Below are 20,495 nucleotides of genomic sequence, written 5' to 3' on the forward strand. Positions count from 1 at the left end.
CTCAGTCTCAGACTTTTCATTAGTGCTAACACTGGACTGGTGTGGGGTGATTTCTACCAGGACCACTTCATTTACCAAGTTAAAACATGCCGCACGCCAGGAGATACATTCTGAGGGTTAATTTTCTAATTACTTAATGTTGGCACAGTGAAAAATCTGTGAAGGTCTGCCGGGGACAACACTGAACATTAAGGGACAGTGGCGGTCTCTCTGTCCAGTACGCTTGTGCTGTTTATGTCTTATAGGCTAAACTGGCTATAATATGTTGGAACTTTACTGCTAGTTTTCTGTCTTCAGCTATTATTATTCCCTAGAGATAATAACCATATTATGTTTGCTTGTTTTTCATTTCTATTTTATTTTATAACTTTTAAGCTCATAGTATCACTATAATATTTATCAGGAGGGCTGTAGCTACCATTGTTGACACTGATTCCATTTCCATACTAATTCCAATATATATTTTTTAGACTCAGTATCATTAAAGATCCCCAATCATGTTATAAGGCTAAACAATATTCTGCTTTGAAGAATACTTTGTGTCTAATTGTTTTTTCCACAAAAAAAGCTCATTTGTTGCATTTTTGTAGAAACCTGTCTACTCTTTCTCATAGAAAAATCCCAAATTTAATTTAATTTTTCTAAAGCTGAACTGGTGGAATCAAGATGACTCCTGCTTCACTCATCCTCAGTGTTGGTGGAGACTTCAAGTTTCCACATCGTGCTTGCATACTCAATGCTGATTGGCCTCCAGTCTAGTTTTGATGTCACAGAATCCTGCTGGTACGTCCACTTGCTGAACTGAGATTTAAGGTGAGCACAGAGGAACTTTCCTTCGTCAGCGGATGAATTTAAAAACAACCTTCTAGTGTCAAACTCTGCAAATACATAATTTTGATGTTCAAACATTCAAGTTACGCAACAAAAAGACAGATGTGGACTTTGAATTTAACTAGTTCACAGTGTGTAAAAGATTTTGAAACAAAATCTTTTAATCGAAATGCCTGTGGTCTTCATGTTGGGAAATACAATTTAGCAGTGAATATTAGTTAACTGAATAAATAACATATGAACAATTCAAGTAATAATATTACTGTGGTTTTAAGGCTGGACGCTGACTCGATAGCCTACTGAAAGATAAAGAGCTTGGTGTTATTAGTGTATTTACCTATATTTCCAGCTCACTGTAATGGCCTGAGGACATGAGTTCTAGTCTACAATGGCAACCTGCAAAGCATCTGACCTGAAAGCAACCTTGAGCAAGGCACCTGCTCCCTACCCACACTCCCTGGTGCTGTTCAGCCTGAAGCCTCAACCACTTTCTACAAGCAAAATGACAATCTCCGTACAGGGATGATTGGAGTAACTCCAAAATCGCTGCAGCTAAGATGCCGCACGGTGGCGCAGTGGAGCAACTGAAACAGAACCCAGCTTTTTTTCTCCTCTTTTCTTTTCTGGAAAACATCAATGGGGAGAGTAGATTTGCATGTCCGGCCGCCTGTGCCAATGGGCGCTCTGGGAAGGCTGGGTTAGCGGGTGGAGCCGGGGGAAGCAGCTCAGTTAGTGCACAGTCAACAACCAAAGCATCCGATATTACTACAGATACACCCATTTCACCGACATTTCTCTTGAATCGCTGTTGTACACCTTTTTATTTTGTGTATGTATGCGTGCGTGTGTGTGCGCGCAGCGGCCAGGTTTATTTGCGGCTCCACATCGCCTCCACGCATCGCTTTTTCACTGTGCGGATAAGGAAGATTTTGTGAAATTACCAATTTGCACATTAGTCTGGTGCCCGGGGTCCTGGATTTACACAGAGGAGGAGCGGGGAGCCGATCATCCGTCGTTCTCTTGGGTGAGTTCACCGGATTCCCGTCCAATCTGGCATCCCTGTTCACTGACACTCTCAGGGTTATCTGGAGACCCGGCAATGTTTTTATAGCTAACGTTAATGAATGAGTCGACAACCAAGAAGTGCACGATCCACTCAAAGCCCTTACTGAGCCCTTGCTTTCTGAGTTACGGGATGTTTGAATACAAGTACAACGTTTTCAGGAAATGGACCTCGCCAGTGGGCCCATATGTGTGAAATGAATGAAATGTGGCAGCTCCAGCCTTTGATAGCGGTTTACATCCCTAATCCACAACGAGAGAGAAACAAGTAGCTTGTATTTCTTAGTAGGACTCTGATGAGCTCTTACACAAAACTACCGGCACACAGATAGTCTCAATACAAGGATTATCTTACCCTATAGGAATAGCCTACTGATGCCACATTAATTTCAAAAGCTGTAACTTCTATTGAAATAGCCTATTATGATTATATGAGACACCGATCGATTGTCAGGATTTTCAGGTTATTGCGTCATTATTGGCGTGGGAATGAGATAATGTGACATTGAGCTGTAAAGAGTCACGTATCCTAACGTGGGTTGTTTGGGGTCATTATTGGCACATAGGTTTGCGGTGTTTGTCGGTATTTTTTCTCCGGGACAGCATGGCCACTGAAACACGCGCCCTGAGTTTGAATATGTAACACCACACTTCGACCTGTCCGCAGGACTCTATCCATCTCTCTCCATTGCGCCATGCTGTGTGTGTTAATTGTGCATGTCTTTTGGCTTTGGTTGCATCATTCTCAAACTTCTTCAGGCCTTGTTCTTTGTTGGGGAAAAAGTGCTGCAGCTTACTGGGAAAGTCATAGAACAGGAGGAGGAAAAAAGTGTGGCTTTCAAATGACTAGAGACCACAGCTATAATGGACACTCAGTTACACACTTGGCACGTCTTCCTATATAGGCCCAGTAAGAGCATGCCGCTCCATTGTTTGTGGAGCTCCATCTGCTCCATGACATGGCATTCCTCAGACAGCCAGTCATGCTGTTAGGGGGTGGTCTACCCTGACCCTACCCTGAGTGAGAGAGAGAGAGAGAGAGAGAGAGAGAGAGTCACATGGGGTATTAACAGAGTAGGTGCAGGACTCAGGGTGTCTCAGCCAACAAGGGCTAGACCACCTGCATAGACAGCTCCTGGGTCAGACTAGGTTTGCACCAGGACTGGGTTTAGTGCAGCACTAAATGTGGCCTGAGACTTGACCTAGAGTTAGGGATAGAGGAAAGGCCATGTTCTGTCTGGAGCTGGAGCTATAGGTTGGCTAAATTTGGTTGGGACCATGAGCTGGATTAGTCTAGCTTTAGGCTATGGCTGGGGCTAGAGGGGACTAGATTTGGTCTGAAGCTGGTGCTCAATGAAGGGTAGTTTTGGTCTAAAGCTAAGACTAAATAGCCCAGAGAAAGGTTAGGTTTGGTCTGGAGTTGGGGCCTGTGAAAAGGCTATGTTTGGTTAAAACCTGGGGCTATAGAAGAAGGCTAGATTTGGTTTAAAGCTAGAGGAAGGTAAGATTTGAAAGTATTTTGAAACCAAGGGGCTGCTGGATGGGCTCTGATGTAGCTAATCACTGTTGCAGTCATCACAACTAAAACATAACTGCACCAGCCCCATCCACACAGCACTACACACACACACACACACACACACACACACACACACACACACACACACTCACACACTCTATTTCCCCTCTTCCACTGCTCTGATTGCTGCATTAGGACTTGGCTGTCTTTTGTTGTCCATACACACATGCGCCCACGCGCACACACACTCTAGGGGGAGGGTTGGCGCAGCTGAGACCACAATACAACAGGGATCAAAGGTCATCCAGCTGGCCAATCAGCGGGCCGTCTGGTGGTGGAGGAGGGCGTAGCCCCCCTTTGTGCTGGTCAGGGTGGGTCTGCTAAACAAGCGGCTCCACTTCCAGCCCCGGCCCTGCTACTGCCGGCAGCCACACTGTGCTTCCTCAGGGCCAGTCACACCAGCATCTGGACACTTTAATAGACTGCAGGTCCGAGGCTGGTCCAGTTTAGAGGAAGTCCTCTGTTGGTTTAGGACTGAATTTCTGGTTTGTAATCAGCTGCTTCTTGAAAATTTAAATTGCTGAGCCTTCACGAAGAAAATGTATAAGCACAAGAAGGTATGATTTAAACCAAAGAATATGTATACTGCTGCACTGAGGTATATTTTCTTAGATGACTACTCTGTCGCAAGTTGGCTGATAGAGTTTAGAGGATGCACAGTGTTCCATTGGTACTCTGCTTGTATGCACTGTGCAGTTGTAACGTGTGTGGGGGTGTTAGTGAATGAAACTAAACCCTACAACTAAAACCTTAAATTGTCTACAGAATTCTATTTTTGGTGGTGGGGATTAATTAAAGAAAAAGAATACGATAATGAGATTTGAAGTATTCAAAAGATGGTGATGAGAGGAAGGATGGAAAAAGGAGAGTGGTAGCAAGAGGAAGTGCTTTGAGAGACCGAGCAGGGAGCTGAAAGGGAGCGAGAAAGCAGGGGAACAGTTAAAGAGAGAGTGACAATGTAAAAGAACAAGAGAGAGACGGGCTGAACAGAAGGGAGAGCGAAAAGTGGGAATTGGTCAACAAGGACGCTGGAAACCATTTGTTTCCCGGTCACTGTTTTTAGTTTGTGGCAGAAACTCCTCTCCTCATTGGATGTGATCAAGTCAGTCTGCACAGAACCTGCGACACAGAAGATGTACTTGTCTTCTAACATTTATGTCCATGTCATCCTCACTTTGTCTCTCTCTCTCACACACACACACTTCCAACTCTACTGTCTGATGCTTAAGTGCCTTCAGTATGTGCTGAGAGGAGTTATCTGATTTCTACAGGCTAGTTAAATGCAACCACTCCTTTCCCTCATACGGTTCCATTACTGCACACAATAATGGCATGCTCACAGTGCATCGGCCTATTGTTTGGTCTATATGTCTGTTTGTGTGCTCTTATTGCTGTGCATTAAATTGAGCTGCATTGATAAATGATTGGAGCAGTGGATTTGAATGCCTGTCTAGTGGACGCTCATGTGTGAACGCAGCGATTTGTGTTTTTCCCGGTGTGTTTGACCATGTGTGTGTGTGTATGTGTTTTTCTGGCGATCAGCAGTTTATTTCTTTGCATCAGTGGCTTTTTTCTCTGCAGATAACAAGGAAAGTGGAAATGGGTCTTTCTCAGCAGCCACAACTCCGACTGGAGCACTCATCGCAACTAATAAATGTCACTTTGAGTTGCAAGGGTTGCATTTTTGGTCTCGTTTGTCTCTTGATTTATTTTTTGGTGATGACCTATTTCAGCCTGTTTAGCTGCTGAAGCTCAGATGCAACTGCTCGATGAAGAATGTGCAATGCAAAAAACCCTAAAATGCTTAAAAAAGGAAACAAGCCTCTGAAATGCCACGTCCCTCCCTCAGGGTCGGATTTGATCTATATCCTTTTCCAGGCTTTTAGCAACTGCTTTGCTTGCTGCCTGTCGATTGTTTTCACATGGTTTGTCCCAAATTACACCTAGCACCTACCGTGAACATCCAACACAGAGAGCTTTTAACCCAATACCTCCCTCTGCAGTGTGAACATACTTGTGTGCTGGTTTTGCACAGTCTCTACAAGAAGTGTTGACTGCCTACAGAGGAGGCTTAACACAGTCTCAGTGTGAGAGTCATGGCAGAATAACCAAAGAATTAATCATCTCTTCCCTCAATTACTTCACTGGTAAAATTTGAAAAGGAAAACATGGACTAAAGTGGATTTGGGGTTTAAGGAATAGATGATGCCTATTAGCTTTCTTGCTGACAGGTACATGAGAAGATCCATACCAATCTCACATCTGTAAGCTAAATAGCTTAGCTTAGCAAAAAGACTGGAAGCAGTGGGAAACCGCTAGCCGGGCTCTGTCAAAAGGTAATAAAAAAATCTGCATACCACTAATTAACACGTCATATCTCATTTGTTTAGTCTGTCCAAAAGTGTAAAACTGACCTGTTGCTCTTCCCCCTGGTTTGAGTCTTTTCCCATCCTACTGCTGCATTCACATCATATGGGATTGATAGCAGAGACTCCCATGTTATCGACTTGCAGGTGTTTGCGTCATCAATACAGAGATGGCAAACTACTGTGCATTAACAATATAACACCATCACATGTAAAAAAACAACAAAAAACTGTAACTATAAATAATATGAATAAGATAAGCTAACTGTCAATTCCTTTAAGAAAAAAAGTATTTTACACTATTTACAAATATTGGTAGTGGCACAGAAGCCCCAGTAAAACCACAACCCGTCGTTCTTACACTTTGGTGTTTGTTAGTATGCTGTAGAGATGGTGGAAGGTGGGGTTTGTTACCTTTGGAAAGAAATCATGTTTGCTTAATCAGGATTCTCCATTTGATCTATACATGGAGGTAAATGAGCCCAGATGGCCTGTCTGCACTGTTATGCATCAGAGGAACTGCACTGGCATTGCTAGATTCTAATCTTGTGTTATTTACCGTACCTACAGCCCACCTACAATGCACTGCACCCTTCTTTTATAATTCGAATTCCTGTACAGCGCGTGTTCAGCTGAGCTTTGGTCTCGCAGCGTGGAGACAACCCCTATTTAAAATGACACTGGCTCCTCCACTGCACTATTTCAGAGTGACGCCAAGGGAGAGAGATTGTTAGCGACAGACAGAACCCAAGTTAAATCTTCCAGAGTACAGAGGGGTCTATTCACTGGGCTATGTGAAGGGCTGAGGGGGTGAGAGAGGGGGGGAAGAGAGAGAGTGAGTGAGGTGGGGGTGGAGTAGCGGGGTGACAACACTTAAAGCGTTTTCTTTTGTTTTTTTACAGTTGACGGCATGCATCTGTGTGGTGTGTACATTGTGTGGCTCCACAAGCCTGTCTGAAACAGTCAGGGACCCAGAGACAGAGTGAAGGGTGACCAGAGGACAGCTGATAGCTGTTTTCTGCTGATGGAGGACACACATAGGAATCAAGCTCTATATGTGTGTGTGTGTGTGTGTGTGTGTGTGTGTGTGTGTGTTTGAGGGAGAAAGAGAGAGAGACAGAGGGAGCAAGTTTCAGTTTATTTTGGAAAGCAGCAACAAGTTACCTCTGGCAGAAAAAAGCCAGTCACCAGAGAAAACATGTACATGTCTGCACTTTTGTTTTGGTGCACACGTACTGCTGTATGGGTCTGTTCGCATGTACCGTGTAAGTAAATGTATGACTGCTTACGCACTGATGTGCATGTGACAAAACATGACAAGGGCGGACAAAACAAAGGTCACAGAACATGACTGTAGATCCAATCAGAAAAGTCTACACAGAGTAAGGGAGTAACACAGAAAGGGGGCGATAGTTCTGGTGTTATTTTACATAGAGGTTTAGCTAAATACTTATTAAATGTATATGTTATTTAAGCAGTTCTCATTAAAGCTAGACTGAGAAATCATCCAGACTGATAAATCAAGCAACTTTAGCTTGCTGCAGATATAGCAACATAACTTCTGAGGCAGTTTATCAGACTTTTCGAAGCTCCCTCTTGAGCCACATAAGGCTTTAAACTACTTTTTTCATAATGCCGTAGTACTGCCCAAGAGCTGTTAACAGACTCTGATGTGTAGCTCAATGCCCAATAAAATTGATAGTTTGATTTTTATCGATACTTACTGTATATGGCAGCTACTGATCAGCTGCTGTTCAAGAACTATAAATCTTGGTGATAAGGAGTTACTAAGTAAATATTATTAGGCAGTAAAAACAAAGAGAAAGGAACATTAGTACTCTTGATGTGTTATTGCAACAGTGTGTTATAACCGTTTTATTAATGCAGTCATTTTGTAGTGATGTTTAGATCAGATGGAATCCCCTTTGTATTGCTCCCTTTAGCACTTCTTAGCTGGTCTTTGGTCACTACAGTAAATCATTTTATTTCATCACGACCACGAGTCAGGTGTTTGTGTTTGTGGCCTTAATGTGATTGTGTAGTTTGTGTCTTTATGATTCTGAGCAAAGATGAAGCCCCACTGCCAGAGGAAAAAAAACATTTCGTTATCGTTTTTTTTGGTTCATGAGTCTGACAGGTTCCTTTTTGTAAGGGAATCTCAATAGGAAAGGAATGGCTTTTGTAAGCGGCGCGTGTTATTTTTGGTGTGGACAAGTTTGTGGCTCACCTCCTGGTTCATTATGCTTGTAAATGTGTAAATGTGCCAGCGAGGCGTTTGGTTTATAAAACTGTTTACCAGTGCTATGACTCATGGTTGCTATGGCAAGGAGCTCTGACAGCAGCGCAGCTGAGCATCTGACTCCACATGACTGTCCTCCCTTCCTCTCTCTCTCTCCTCCATCAGTCTGTCGCTCTTGGTTTCTGCCTCTTCTAGTTTCTTGCTAGCTTTATATTTTTCCATCAATATTTCCTCACTCTCTTCTTCACTGTGCTGCTGTCTTTGTGTTTACTTTACTTTTTCTGGCCAGAATCGCAGGTGTCTCCAACTTTCATTTGTCTGTTCCTTCACTCCTCCTTTTTCCCCCCTTCTACTTCTCCTCCCGTCCCCCCGGTTTAGTTCTGCAACACTGAACGACCTTTTAATACACCTCCATATAGATTTTCTTATCCCACTATCACCCTTCAGTACTCTTGTCTTTTCTCCTGCTCTCCTTTCAGTCCCATCCTTCTGCCTGTCTTTCTTTGGTGGCCAGCTGCGAGCCAGATGTGGCCCACTCTCTCCCAGCTGTTGGCATCATGATCATGAAGAAGAGAGAGTGAAATGATCCCTCATGAGGCATTGTCATCTTCACAATGCACATGAGAAGGATTAAAATATCAGAGATAAGGAAGTTAAAAAACAAAAAAAAAAAAAAACACAACCTAGTACAGGAATTTTACAGTAAGATCCTGCCATACGGGATTAAATTTATAGTACCACAGACACACTGTAAATCCCTATAGGGACATTATAGTGATGCCACAGAAGATAAAAATGCCATTAATATAGACAGACAGACAGACAGACTTTACGCTAAGTCACTATTATGACATTAGAGAGTACCTACTATCATCATTGCAGAGATGCACAGGAATATGCAACTACCCAGCAAGAGAATATGACAATGTTTTCAGTAAAATCAACACTGTGGCTTTGTTCACACTGCAGGCCTTAATGCCCAATATCCATTTATTGCCTAGATCTGTTTTTTTTGATTGACTGTTCCCTGTTGTGGAAATTGTATATTGCTGGTGAGGGATTAAGCAATTTTCTGCCATTACATTCGCATTTTTTTCAAAGGTGGCCTGAAAGTGACCCGCATGCGCAAAATAATATGACGTCACACTCAGCACGCTGTCATATGGAAGTACACATGGAGGCTACAGAGGTTTAATGTCTACGGTTTTATTTTTAAGTTTATTCAGGTGGGAGAGAGGCTTTTTTGTGGAGCTTTTTCATTTCACCGTGGCTCCTGCTACCAAATAGTTGTGACAGCAGTTGCTGTCAGTGACGTCAGAGTCACGGCATGGATTCTGATCGGACTGTCTGGACTGAGGTCACATTTCCAAAAATCCGACCTGTATCTGATTTGGACCACATATGAATGTGGCCCAAATCCGAACAGGAAAAGATCAGATTCACACACACATATGTGACTTGGGATGTTATAAAAGACTCACATATGAGCAAACAAAAAAAAATCTGATTTGGGTCACTTTGGCCTGCAGTCTGAACACGGCCTTTGATGAGGTAGATTTGTTGAGTTTGAGGTATAAGGAGGACCATGACAAAGCAAACAAGACAGAAAACCACAGGCTGGATTGTGGGCAGGGACACCTTTCAGAAACTTTAAAGCAATGCTTGGAGAAACGTTTCACCACACAGCCTGTGTAGTTCGATATTTTGGGAACATTGTTGTTGATCGATACCACTACCATGTCTGTTTACTAAAATACGAAGTAGCAGCCAGCAGGTGGTTAGCTTAGCTGGTAACAGGAGGAAAGAGCTAGCCTGGCTCTATCCAAAGGTTGGGAAAAAAGTGCCTACCAGCACCTCTAAAGCTCAGTTTAATCCTTAAACAAAAAGTGTAATACAGGCAAGTTGTTAACAACTTGCTCTTTCCCCCGCTTTTTTGTGCTAAGCTGACGTCTATTACTTCAAGAAGTGTCTAAGAATTTTTACTTTTTGGCAGAAAGTAGCTTCTAACAAGCACACGTATCAGATTTACATGTCGCTCTCTTTGACCTTTGAGCACACAAAACATCTCCTCCTTCATGGGTCTCATAATCCTGGACATCCCGTATGATCACCACAAGCTGTTCAGTTTGTAAAAGAGTGTTCATATGCCTAACATTATGTGGAATAAGCTAGTACATATTGTCATCTACAGAGTCTTTTGTTTTTCAAAGAATTAAATGAAACGTAAAATAGTGAACTGATAACAGCATTTTAACAAGCAAGAAATCTGGACAATGAATCCATGGGAATCCAAATCATCCAAACTGGCTTTCACACGACAGCAGCTATTAGCTGGGGCAGAGGGCAGGAGGCCAAGAGGAAAGAGGTGAGGAGCTATTGTAGGTGCTGGAGAGATACACAGAGCAGAAGGAGAGATGAAAGGAGGGACGATGGTGGAGGCAGAGGTGTCTTGTTTCGCAGGCGCAGGCGAGCTGCAGCAAAATGCCACGGCCACGATGACAAAAAACCATGGACAAGTGTTAGCATTTAGAGTGAATTGTTCCTGTTGTGACAGTTTAGAGGTGGTGAGGCAGATATTTTGTGAAAAGGGCAATTGAAAGCAACATTTTGACAGATTGTAGGTTGTTACACCAGAACCATATTGTAGTATATACAGCTGTTAGGCAGTGCCTGACCTGCAGACCTTTTCTCCACACTGTGCTCTTGTCCTCCCCCATTTGTTTTAAATAATTCTCCCTGTGTTTTTTCCAGTTTCCTCTCAGACCTCAGTTGTTAAACGCTCCCTCCCTCTTTTCTGTTCTGTTCTTTATCTTTCTCAGTCCTCCCTCTTTCCTCTCAAAACATAAATTTCTTCATCTATCTCACTTTCCTCCCTACTCTCTGTCTGCCTCTCGGTCAGGGGAAGTGGCAGTCGCTGCCTGCTGGCTCCCAGAGGAACAGACCTGCCTTTGTCTGTCTGCACTGTAGGAAGATGAGTAGCCGGTCCACCCAGTAAGCCCAGAAAGCCCAGTAGGGATTCAGGGTTTTTCTGTGGTGAGCCAGCCACCCAGAACGCCTGTAAATCAGCCTGCCACTCAAGCCAGGGCCTTCCCAGACTGTATAGCTAGCTGGCTAGTAAGTCACGTATTATGTTAGGCACTATTGAGAACAATGGATGGGAAAGCACGTTGGAGACGGAGACAGACATACTGCAGACCTTGGTTAAATGTTTTACAAGCAAAACCAAAAAATGCAATGACTTTGAAACCTCGCTGCACTGTTCTCTTTAGATTACTGTTAAGGTTCATGATACTTCCTTAGTTTCACTGAAATAAGTCAGTAGTCTGCTTCTCCTTTGGCAATGTGTAGATTAGGCACTCCATATCAACTAAGTAAATAAACTTAAGAGAGATAACAGAAATGTATAAGAAGGCACAGAGAAGTCATGAAACAACACCTTTGGCGACATGCTTGCATGTTATGTCTGTACCAGCTCATCTGACCACACTCCTCCTTTAGAAAAGGTTCCTCTGCCTGCACAAACGTATTCTTACAACCACATCCTAGCCCTTTTGGGATAGGAAACCAAAAACATTCAGAAACATTGATTTTATATTCTATTTCAAAGCTGAAACTACTTTACATCATTACGCACAACATGATCCTTTCAGATATCCCTTCCACAGCTTTGACTACACTCTGAAATTACTCTACAAGCACGATGAAATCTAGAACAAAGCCAGAGTGCTTTCTTTTTTAGTTATGTTTTAATGGATGAGGCTTTAGGCACCTCAGGCTTCAACAAGCCTTAACAAGGAGATCAATAGAAAGTATATAGGCTGTCCTCCCACAGGCTGTGTCTGCTCCCGCCTCGGATCACAGAGGAATATTGTGGCGATGCCAAAGCGACACCCAGCCAGTGCGGAAATGATTTGATGTAATAGGAACACTATGGTATGATTAGTGGAACCTCTCTCCCTTCATTTCTCACCCTGTAACACCCTTCAGTCTCTATGAAGTCAATATGTCAAGAGAGGTGAGCGTGCATTTACCATTCTCTTTAAGCCTCCCTCCCTCGAAGTCACCCCTCTCCGTGTTTTAAAGGATGGTATGAGGGTAACAGCAGAGTGGCATGGATCACAAGAAGGGGAGAGGAGGATGTGTCAGACGATAAGCGGTTATGTTCAGTAAAATAAAAAATAGATGGCTGCAAGGCTGGACAAAAGTCTGACTTAGTCATGTCCTGGATCGTCCAGTTCACCAGATGGCTGCTTGATATGTGCAGAGTGACCAGATCAAGACACACCAGACTCTCTGTTCCTGTGTGTGTGTGTGTGTGTGTGTGTTTACATGCTATGCGTCCTATGCTGCTCTCTGTGCTCCACATAGGGAATGTGTTATTGCTCTGCATTCCTAAGAGCCAGAGGAAAATCTCAACCCCTTTTAACCCCCTTCTCAGCTGTAGACCAGCTTTGAAGTCCCCCCCCCCCAATGTTCTCTCACTTACACACATTCACATACACATCCACACACCCTTACACACACTGCACAGCTATTTTCCTCACATGGATTGTGTTTACATCCTGGCAGCCAACTCCCACATTACATGTCTGAGACAGCTTTATGGCACATATACTCTAGGCATGTCCTCTCACTGAGGTGTTGCTTAGTCAAGCTGTATTTGCATGGGATGATTACTTACATACGGCACAACCCTTTTCACACATATGCATTTTGAAAGATTTTTGAGACTGGAGGTTGTTAGCACTAGCTGGGACGTGCAAAAAACTAACGTGGCTGGCTTCTTATCCTCTCCTCTCCCTTACCCTGGAGAGTTTTGATGGACTTACCCCCAGCCCACAGAGCTGTTGCATGTACCCCCACTGCCTGTGAAGGGTAGGGCTGTTTATGCATGCTGTCTATGTAGATGCCTGTTGCAACACAACCACCCCTGTACATTGTTTCTGCTGATAGTGAGGAGGAGTTCTGATCTTGTTCTCCTGCAGCACTATAATCACTTGATCCCTACTTTATCTGTATCGTAATGTAACTCCTAATAGGAAAAGCAAAGTGTGCATGACATGTGCATGTGTGAGTGCTTCCGCGTCTCATTTAGCGAATGAGATAAGATGGCCTGATGGAGCGCAATCAGAAACCATCCTATACATGCATTATGTATATGCAGTCATATCCCCATTATGCTGCATTCTGCATTGCTCTACACTGATTTCTTTCACTCACAATTTTCTACACAAATCCCTCAGCGCACATCTACAGTTTTTAAACCTTGCCTAATGTACAAGAAAAATCTTCTAGTCTAAGTGTTCGCCTGAGGCCCCAGCTTTATAAAGTAAAGTTAGGAGAGATTTGGTTTGGCCCCCCAGTGTGATGTGTGGGCTCCTCCCTTCCCATGCATATCAGTAGTACTGTTTGTGTGTGTGTCTTACAAGATATGAAACAGAAATATGCCTGTTCAATTAGTGTTATACTGCAAAGCATGCACAATAAAATAAAAAATAAAATTACTTTTCATTTTTTACACTGTGCCTCTTCTTAAAGATATTTAGGTGCTAGTATCATGAGGGCCAGGGCTGTGCTTTGACACCAATCCAGGATATCGAGGCATAGTTGGGGTGGGGAGGGGTTGCAATTTGCTGCTTTTTGCAGATGATGTGGTCCTCTTGGCATCATTGGTGCGTGACCTTCAGCACTCACGGTATCGGTTCGCAGCTGTGTGAAGTGGCAGAGTGTGAAGTGGCAGGGATGAGGATTACCACCTCTAAATCTGAGGCCATGGTTCTCAGCTGGAAACCGTTGGAGTGCTTACTGCGGGTAGGGAATGACTCCTACCCCAAATGAGGGAGTTCAAGTACCTCGGGGTCTTGTTTGCGAGTGAGAGGACCGGGGCGGTATTGCTTTCGCTCCACTGCACCGCTGCAACAAAAAGAGAGCTGAGCCGGAAGGCAAAGCTCTCGATCCACCGGTCAATTTTGGTTCCTACCCTCACCTATGGTCTTGAAGGCTGGATCATGACTGAAAGAACTAGACTGCGGGTACAAGCGGAGTTAATGGGTTTTCTCTCAAAATGGCTGTCTTCTCCCAGATGGGTGAGAAGCCAAGTCATCTGTGAGGGGGGGGTGGTGATGGTGCAATGGATAAGACAATGCCTTTGGTGTGAGAGACCCGGGTTCAATTCCCACTGTGACCCATCCACCAATGTGTTCCTGAGCAAGACACTTAACCCCTAGTTGCTCCAGAGGTGTGTGACCTTTGGATCAAAGCATCAGCTAAGTATGTAAATGTAACTCGGAGTAGAGCCGCTGCTCCTTTGTGTCGATGGAGAAACGTCAGGCCTGCTGCCCCCCCTCATCCCGACCCTCCCTACCAAACATTACCTACCCTCCAGGTAGTCAATGGACATAAAGTTGTTACTGTGATGTAGACAGAGCTCACTTATAACTTTATGGATGAAAGATACATTTGTTTTTAATAACTCACCACTCTGAAACTGTTGATACAGTCTATGTTGCTAAGCTGGTAAGGGGATATACAGCTGAACCGAAGTCATGTTTACTGGCTTCTCAGGGCCCGCCCTACTCTGCTTCTGATTGGCTAGTATTCCTTAACAAGGAACTGCGCATGTGCAACGCCAAACAAGATCATGTAGAGGCAAGATGCATCACTCTATAGCTAAAACAAGGCGTTCATCACACAGGTTGAAAGAAGGAGCTGCAGCAATGTGCAATATGACAAAATTATGGTGTTTTATTTTTAAATTAAACCATGTAAACCTGTTCTGGTACAACCCAAAAATAAAATTATGAACTTGAACATGAGCATAATATGACCACTTTACACATTTTACTACAGCATATGACACCCTCTATCCGCAGACCCCTTGATTCAGATAAGAAAAATAACCTTTAAATGGGGAAAAAAATTTAAGAATCATCAGGGAGCAGTAGAGGAGGGATTCCTCTTCCAGGACAGACAGTCATGCAATAGATGTCATGTGTACAGAATAGCCCAGGATGATACATTTACAGTACAGGAAATAAAGAAGACAAAATTATAGATAGATTGTAAACATTTATTAAGAATCACCAAAAAACTTTTTAACATTTATTTTGCAAAATGTATTGTTATACAGGTACCATTCTTGTGTCATTTATCAGTCGTGAAGGGTTCTTCAAGTACACAAAACCATCTGTGTACTTGTATGTCATAAAGCTCCCTGTGTGTGTGAATCTGTGCACGGCTCTATGTAGGTCTGTGTTATCTAACACAATCTGTCCCTATATAATATTCACACAGCTAACCCTGCAGGGTAAAGAGACTAGGGAGAGGAGAGGACTTTACTTGCCAGTAAACAGAACTCTTCCTGGAAGTCTCCTGACTTTAAAAGGACATCTTACACAAAACAGATTTAATACACATGTAAAACGTTGCACACAAACACACACACACTGGCAGCTGCTATTGCACTCTGTTTGTCAGACACTAAACAACATAAGTTTCAGATGCATGTGTGGTAAATGTGACAGTTACACACTCATGCCCAGGAGCTACAGTTGCAAGGCATTTACTATGAGCTTTAAAGGCCCTGGAAACCTATTTTCTCAATCAGCTTCTTACGATAAGCGATGGTGTCCTACATAAACGCATGCTTTTCTGCCAGTTTTGGTTATATCACTTGAGAAATGTTCGGTATTTTGTTTTTGTCTTTAGCCTTTTCATGGGTTTGAGATGGGCAGGGCTTGGTTGGAAAAAGGCGATGTCACATATTGCTGTGCAGCAATCAGGATTTAGCAACATTTGAATCAAAATGTGATGACAGTTGTTGCTTTTGTTGCCCTTTCATTGTCAATCAGAATTGACCACACCGCACTTCTCATGAAAACAGATTAGCTCAAGTTAAAGACATGTTATTTAGCCTGTAGTGGTATTTCATTATGAATATTTAATGTTCTAGAGAAATACTTTTGAAACCATGCACCAACCATATTTCATTTTCATTTGCTTCGTGTTGTTGAGGATGGACGTGTGGATGAAGTTATTGTGTTAACCAGTTAGTGTGTGCAACAAAACACAATTTGGTGTCCTGTTAGGCAAGAAAGACAAAATGGAAAATCGGTTCAGTAGTTTTAAACTGTTTGTAATTAAAAAAGTGAAATAAAATTCAAGACAGATTCACTGAAGCACTGGAGTGACTTTCCTGACTTTGCCAGTGTTTTTGTGCAACTTCTCTATTATTACTTTTTTCATTTTCTTGTTCTCTAAAGCAATCAGTGTTCTGGCCTTGGTTTTTTCTCTGTGTTCTCTCCTCCGCATTTTCTCTCCCCCCCCCCCCCCCCATGTTGTTCTTACACAGCAGATTCACCCCACCAGCTACACATGACAGAGTGAAAAACAAGAACAAAGCTTGAATCAATTACTCTGTGGATGCAGTTGATTTAGTGGTGCTCTGAATAAGCACTTCTGAAGTGACGCTGGCTGCATCAGGCGGAGGCAAAATTTTCGGGGGGGGGGGGGGGGGGATAAATCTGCGCTGATCTGCTGTCAGCCTGGATCATAATAAAGGAGGCGGAATACAGGGAGGTGGTGAGATCCATGAGTCAGCCTCCCTCTTCCAAGAGACTTGATTTGTGAAATATGAAGATCAACTGTTTCAGTAACTGGATGTTTTTTTTAGAGAATCACCTTAACGAATGATGATTCTTCCACTGAATTGTCGTAACTATGACATATAGTATTGGCAGAAATGGTTTATTTCTTTTCTTATAGACATAATAAAAGGCATCAAGTAAAACATGACCCATATTCATTGGTCATCATAAGACAACATATAATCAAAGTTACATATGATTATTGATTCCTAACTATTAAAACCTTTGTAATGCGGTACTGTCATTCTGCTTTTGTCCCTTTTCCAACAGTGCTGAAGGTAATTTTGTTTCTTTGAATTGCCTCACAATCGTGTATGAGTCACATCACACAGGCTTTGAGCTGTAGTGATCTATCCAGGGATCCCGTCTCTGGGTTTGAAACGTCAGAGGAGGCTTGTTGGAAGACGTCTGGTTAAGAATAGTTCCATATCTCCAGGGCTTTGGTTTGGGGCGTGGTGCTGTGTTTTACCAAGACTGTCTCAACACCGTTATGGAGCAATCAGAGACAACTCTCCTCCTACTGACAGATGGTCGTGTGTGTGTGTGTGTGTGTGTGTGTGTGTGTGTGTGCATTTCTGCCTACATTTGGGTGAGGATTCTGGTTTGTGGGGGGAAGGGAAGTAGAGTTTTGGGAGGAAGAGGAGGTGGAGAAGTGTGGTGAGAGGTCAGCGGAGGCACAGCTGCTGCCTCTAAAGAGCCCGTCAGCAGCCTGCCTGCCTGCTTGTACGTGCCTGCGCCTCTCCTTCTTTCTGCCCCCCCCCCCCCCCCGATCTCCCTCTGTCCTGTCCCCCTGCAGACTCAGCCCAGCTGTTCCAAGCTTTCTGTTCTCCTCCCCATACACTATGCACTATGACCCCCAGAGGAGAAAAAAAAGGAAAAATCATGCATTTACAAACAAGCGTGCATGCTCCTGAGTGTGCACAACATAAACATAAGCGCCAACACATTTTTCCCAGTCGAGTCAGTAATCCAATAAGTTACATCAAAGGTATCTCAGGAGAGTTGCTACATCTGTAAGGCCTCTGCTGGACCAACGTGTAGATGCCTGAGGCTAGAGTAAATCCACCAGATGAGTCTGGCCCCTTAAGGTTGGACTTGGTCCAATGCTTCGTGCTTATTAACTACAAATTGTGAATGCTTAACGTCACAGTTGACCATTTCCCTTGAAGCCAGTAGTTTCATTTTATCATATTTCATTTTGAAACTCAATTTGCCAAGACTTGCTTGAGATGGGTCATTTTTCACTGGAATCACAGGATTTTATCGGGGACTGGAAAATGTGTTGCTGATGGAAAAACTGCAGTGAGTTAATATATACTATATGTTCCATACACCAAAGATGTACCCAGGTATGTGGGAAAGACATGTCACGTACCTGGGCACACAATGTCATATTTATCCATGGTAATCCACCCAATAGTGGGCGAGACATTTCACTCAAAACCACAAATGTCAACTTCACGGTGGCACTATAAGGAAAGACAGGAGATGACTAAAGTCAGTTGGATTCATACTCTGGGGACCTATGTCTGTACAAAGCTTCATTGCAATCCATCTGACAGTTGTTGATATTTCAGTCTGCACCAAAGTGATGCAACCGACAGACTAAAAAGTGTGCTGTACAATAACTGAGTCTCCAATCTTGGATGTCAGAAATTCCTTTAAATCACAAGGCCCTAATTGTGATGGATTACTGATCTCACACATGTTTTATGTCTCATGCAAGTTGATTATCATGCTGTTCTGAAATAGCTGGAATCCTGTGACTTTCAGTCAGTCCCGCTGACCAGTGACACTGATATTGATCTGGAGTTGGTCCCCGGGCGTTGTACAGCAGCTGCACACTGCTCCCTCGAGGGATGGGTTAAATCCAGAGAACGAATCTTGCAACATGTATGAAGACCAAGTGTTATCTTGTGTGTGACAAAGTGAAGAAGTATGTAAGTAAGCATTAATTAATTATTAGCCTCAGAGGGAACACTCATACAGAAGCTTCCTTTGATGTGATTTTTTTCTTTTGTTTTTATCCCATGGCCTATGGACTGATTTCTGGCTGTGTTGCTGGTTATTAGCCCTTCATTAAAAGAGCTAAACCCCACAAGTTCAAATCTGAACCCAGGCCACCCAGGCTGCACCTTACCATCCCCAGTTGCAGTGGGTGTTGGGGTGCCACACCCTCTCTCTCCCCCAGTGCTATTGTTCCCTCGATGACAAGGCCCACGTGCCCCCCTATTCAGCATCCTGGCGGGGGGTAGGCGGGCTCTTTGTCTGCCTGCCATTGTCCCAGACACACGCTTCCATTTGACGGACACACGTGCTGTCAAAAGAGAAAGGGAGAAGAGGAGGAGGAGGAGGAGGTGGAGGAGGGGCCACCGCTGGCCATTATTCTCGGTGGTGGTGGCGGTGAAAAGACGAGACGCGCTGGCCATCTGTGGTGCGTGTCTGTAATCTGTAGTGACTGGGGGGACTGCACACAGACACACAAACATGCGCACACTTCTCGGTTTCTAAAAGAATCCCCCTCTTTTGTCTCGCCACGCTTTTCTAGGGGCATGATGCCCATTGAGGTGGCTTCCCTTTGCTTTTGATGGGGTTTTGTTTTGCTCTAAAGTGTGGAAAGAGAAAGAGAGAGCGTGCGTCAAAGAGGCCGACATGGTTGAAGTGAACCTACTATCTTGGAGAGAAAGCGACTACAAGAACATTCAGTATCCTCTCCTCTGTATGCAAAAGTGACTATTGTTGAGCGCCTGCTTTCTAGCAACAGGCCTAAACACCAGTCCACTTGTCTTCCCTTTATCTCTCTCTGGCCTTGGATGACCCAGTCTGCCTGAGGTTCTTCACCTCAGCGGTGTTTGCCCTGCTTCTTCACAGACCCCCTTCACTTCTCTTTTTCTGGAGGTTAACTGATGTCCTCAGAACTGCAAGTTTCTTGAAGTCACTGTGGGATGTTGAGCTGAAATATGAGATGACTGTCCCAACTTGTTGCCCAGTGGATGTCTTTCTTCCTTCCTTCCTTCCTTCCTTCCTTCCTTCCTTCCTTCCGTCTTTAATTCCTGAATTCATTTACTTCCTAACTTTTCCGTTGTGTGTTCCCTCAGTTCATTCTTCATTCTCCTTCAGTCCTTCTGTGTTTAATCCATCAATCCTTCTAGTTTTTTTTACTCTATTTTTCATTCACTCCTACCTCCTTTATTTTTTCCTATGACTGGCTCTTTGTTATCTTTTTTCTAAATCCTCTCCCTTTACCTCTTTTCTGCTTCTTCTTATCTCCACCAATCGTTACACCAGTAAAATATCTGTCTTAGGGGAATACTACAGGGCCACGGCAATTTTTACATTTTCTTAATTTTCTTAAATAGAAATATTTGTAATGTATCACACATGCCAATATATTGTCATTTTATATATTGTAATTTATAAAACTTTTGTAACTTTCTTAAAATATCTGTTACTGGATTATTATTTGATCACAAGAATCTAAGAACCACTTCCAAAAGATCCACTAAAACTCGAGAACTTTTAATAGTCACATGCAGCCCAAATCATGATCTTCAAGCTTTGATTCTTCTCGCCAAATACTGTCCAAATGTTAAGAATGTACACCCATGTGTAGATTATTACCGAAGGTTCAGATCAGATGTGTTGATCCAAATATTCTAGTATCTGTAAGTGTACTGGCCTTCAGAAGCCAATATGAGCAGTGTGCTACAGCGCCACCACACTGCGTGTCTGCCTGAATTTCTAAACCCATTTCCTCTGCCTGTGTTTCTGCG

At 43.4% G+C, this 20,495-nt stretch overlaps 1 protein-coding gene across 1 annotated transcript in view; it reads left to right on the forward strand.

Annotated features, from left to right (window-relative positions):
• The first annotated feature begins 1,564 nt into the window (after positions 1 to 1,564).
• Positions 1,565 to 20,495, forward strand: part of numbl (NUMB like endocytic adaptor protein) — a 56,156-nt gene continuing 37,225 nt past the window's right edge. The window contains exon 1 of the mRNA XM_038692956.1: positions 1,565 to 1,855. The gene's annotated coding sequence lies outside the window, so the exon portion shown is untranslated. The remainder of the gene's footprint in view (positions 1,856 to 20,495) is intronic.

Source organism: Micropterus salmoides, unplaced genomic scaffold, assembly GCF_014851395.1.
Source record: "Micropterus salmoides isolate LMB-PRFRI ecotype aquatic unplaced genomic scaffold, ASM1485139v1 Ms_hic_scaffold_3, whole genome shotgun sequence".
NCBI classification, from domain to species: Eukaryota; Metazoa; Chordata; class Actinopteri; order Centrarchiformes; family Centrarchidae; genus Micropterus; species Micropterus salmoides.